Here is a 3,737-nt window from a genome sequence, read left to right on the forward strand (position 1 = left end):
TCAACTATCTGCTAACTGGAGCCCCTTTTTTTTTTTTTTTTTTTTAGAAAATCATTTTACAACAGTATAGATGATGTTCACAGTAAAGAGCAGCTCAAAAAAACATTAGGGCTGCTATTCTTGTCTTAGGGGCCATTTACACAATGCGGCAAATGTGCAAACCTCTAAATGAACCAATCTTTCTCTGATGAAACTTGACTTGCCTTTGTTTTAACCTGTATAGAGAACACCAGAAAATTATATACATATACACTGAACAAAATTATAAACGCAACACTTTTGTTTTTGCCCCCATTTTTCATGAGCTGAACTCAAAGATCTCACACACACACATAAAATCATAAGATCTCTCACCAGTCCATAAGCCAGTGCAGGTATGACTTTCCTTCAATCATAATAGTTTCACCCAAAACTGAAAGGGTGGAAATGGAAATGTAGATATGTAATGTAATGGACGCTGAGATCCATTACATTTAAACTGAGCTGAAATTAAAACTGAACCTTAAATACCAATAATATATTGGCCTGCACTGATTCAATCAGAATGTCCAATTAAATTGAATATTACTCCGTCTTGTAGAGGACTTTGACTTTGAAAACAATCTCAGCAATATCCATTATCAAAATTGATCAGAAGCAGTGATAAGTACCTGTATCCTGGGAACATGTCCAGTTCACGTTTAGTCAGCTGGCAAAAGCCCAACACAGTATCTTTAAATGACAGCATTCTCACAGGTGCAGTTTCAGTGCACAGATTGTAGCCAGACTGAAGGAAGATTCCCATTCTCACTGAATCTGGAGAGCTGAGGCAACTTAGTAGATAGACAAATGTCTCTTTGTTCCATTTACTGAGAAAAAGGAAATAAAACATATTTCTTGCGGCTATAGAATATAGAGCATCCTGGGTTCTTCAGGATAATTGAGAAACATGAGGATGTGCTTCAACTGATTCACTGACACTATTAGATTCAGACGCTTCCACACAAATAAAAGCTCACATTTCTTGCACGTTCCCCTTGTCATAGAGATACGGCTGCCAGAGTCCAGCTGCCCCGTTGCTGGTGGTGAGTGGAGTGAAGACATCAGCATACACCTCTATGCTGAGAGGGGTGATCCTGTCGTGGAAGTGCTGGTAGATGCTCTGAGCAGTGGAGAGGCCGATGACCCCCGCTCCAATGATGCACACCCTCATGTCTGCAGAAAAAAAGTGCCATAAAAGTGAAAATACTGTACATCTTTAGTAAATTTGAAAACGTAATTTGTTTTATATATGTGGGAAAGTTCTTTGTACAACCCCATTGGCTTTTTTTTTTACTTTCTCAGCAGTTTTATTTCTTAAATAATTTTCTTCTTTATCTTGGAATCCTATTTGCAAATAAAATGTAGCCAGTTCTATTTTAAATGTCACCATTCACCAGTGCTGCCATGTGTTTAATCTTACAGCTGACTTAATATTGATGAAAATGATGTCTTTGCAAATAACGTGCAAAAACATGCATGTATATTTCAGAGAAATCTGCACAAGCAAATAATTAATATATGCAAACTTGAAAGACATTATTTTAGATGTCCTTGTTGTGAGCTCTTTATAGTTTAAAAGGTAATACATTGCATGTACTTTAATACCAAGCTGGAAAGAATCCATAAAAGAAACACAGTTTCACTCACCTGAATTAAGTTGACCAGACGTTTTTTTTTTTCCCAGAAGCTCTTCTTGACTCTCTCTCTCATATGCACTGCTTTATTCAATGCAATAACAGATCGATTTAAGCCAAAACCAGAATTTGCTTATTAGCTTCAGTCCCCATTACGTAACTTCCATAACATGTGTTTTTTTTTTTTTTTACACAAAGTTTGATGATGCATGGGGTAAAGTCCTCCGGGTTATATTAAAACCAGCCTCTTGTGGCCCCTTCTTGATATCTGTTAAATATTACACTTGAGAAAATAAATTAATTCATAGGGCATAGTATTTAAAGGCACAATATGTACGATTTTTTTATTAAAATATCCAAAAACCACTAGTACAGTGTTATATATTTTGCTGACTGGCATCGTTTTGCTTCGACGGCTTTCAGCTTCACTCTGCTTCATTCTACTACGTTAATAAATCATTAGCTCATCCATGAACATGATTTCTGCCCGAGTCCCGTCGGATTGCATCGGCTGTGGGGATGAAGACTACAACTCCCATGATTCCACACTCAGTCACGGCGTCATCAAACTACGCCTTTGTTTCTTTGTTTGTTTTGAATACGCACCCTCTAGGCGAAAACTTACATATTGTGCCTTTAAGTACACTTTTCAGGTATCTGTATTTTACTTGAGTATTTTTTTTCCCTGGAAACTTATGACACTACATTTCTGTCAAGGTCCTCAAAGTAGAATGTTGTTATGTAGCAGCTTTGAAAGTCAGTGGGTGATTTTTTTCTTCTCTTGCAGGGTCACATGAAGTGATTGCCCTGCATTTTTTGAACACGCATTTGCAAATGTGATATTTATTTACAACAATTCAAAAATGAGAAGTTAATATTGTGGTTTATATTAGACACAATATTGTCTGATTTTGCAAAACTGTGTAAATGAAAATATTACCCATAAAGCTGCAGAAGAACTGTTGTGCGTCTCCTAACAAAGCACAATAGGTGTTTGACTTGAAGCAGCACAAAGAAAGAGCATTTTTGAAATTTTTGTTTTGATGTCAAATTAAATCTTGCTGTTTTGTTAAAGCAGTATTGCTGTTGTAAAGTTTACAACTACAGTTGTGTTGCTGCATTTTAAAGCAGGTTTGATTTTTTTTTCTGATCAGTCTGTATTTACAGCATTTTCACTGCCCACTCGGTTCAAATGTGGATGAATGGCTACTCGTAGATGTGTGCACACACTGCCAGAGCTATGTGAGATCACTACCATGCTGCTTTTGTGGGGGTGTTAAAAATGTTTTGGTCAACTCACTTGTTTAGTTTCTATAAGTTTTTAACATTCTAAAAGCTCTTTATTCCAAAGATACTACAAGCGAGTCAGTGTATTCAGGTGCATTATATTGTAAGTTGCTTCAGAGGCATAAGGTATTGCAAGTATTACATACAACAATAATAAAAAAGTGCATTGACATAAAAATGGACATTTATTTTGGTACTTAAGTACTTTTAAAAGTAATTCTGTACTTTTACTTTAGTAGTCTTTACGACTTTCACTTGTAACGGAGTAATATTTGATCAGCAGTATCTGTACTTTCACTCAAGTAATAGAGTTGTGTACTTTGTCCACCTCTGGGATTCATACTTTAGGAAACCTATATTTGGTCAATATTATAATAAGTACTATAATATGCTATGTAAACTTAAACACACACACACACACACACACACACACACACACACAGAACAAGACAAATAATTCATAACTTAAAATAATTTAAATATACATATTAAAAACTTTTATTTTTAAGCTCGATTTGGTAATTAACAACAATACAGATAAACAGATATTCATAACACCTTATTGACAACTAAAATTACTTTTCTCCTCCAAACCACCCGGATGTTTACGCTTATCAGTAGTGGGTATTTTGATTCCGTTCAGTTGATTCAGTAGCTCAAATCTTTTGAATCTCCGTTCAGCAAAAAACATTCGTTCGGATTGGTCCAGTGGCCCGGCATGTCATATCGTTAAGCCAGTAGGTGGCGATAAGTTTTTTTTTTTTTTTTTGTGGCATTAATGAATGAATGAAAAAA

General features: G+C 35.6%; 1 pseudogene; it reads right to left on the reverse strand.

Moving 5' to 3' along the window:
- The window catches only part of LOC107696060 (D-amino-acid oxidase-like), a 5,156-nt pseudogene that overhangs the window by 1,058 nt on the left and 361 nt on the right, over positions 1-3,737 (reverse strand).

This window comes from Sinocyclocheilus anshuiensis, unplaced genomic scaffold (genome assembly GCF_001515605.1).
Source record: "Sinocyclocheilus anshuiensis isolate Anshui unplaced genomic scaffold, SAMN03320099.WGS_v1.1 scaffold935, whole genome shotgun sequence".
Classification (NCBI taxonomy): domain Eukaryota; kingdom Metazoa; phylum Chordata; class Actinopteri; order Cypriniformes; family Cyprinidae; genus Sinocyclocheilus; species Sinocyclocheilus anshuiensis.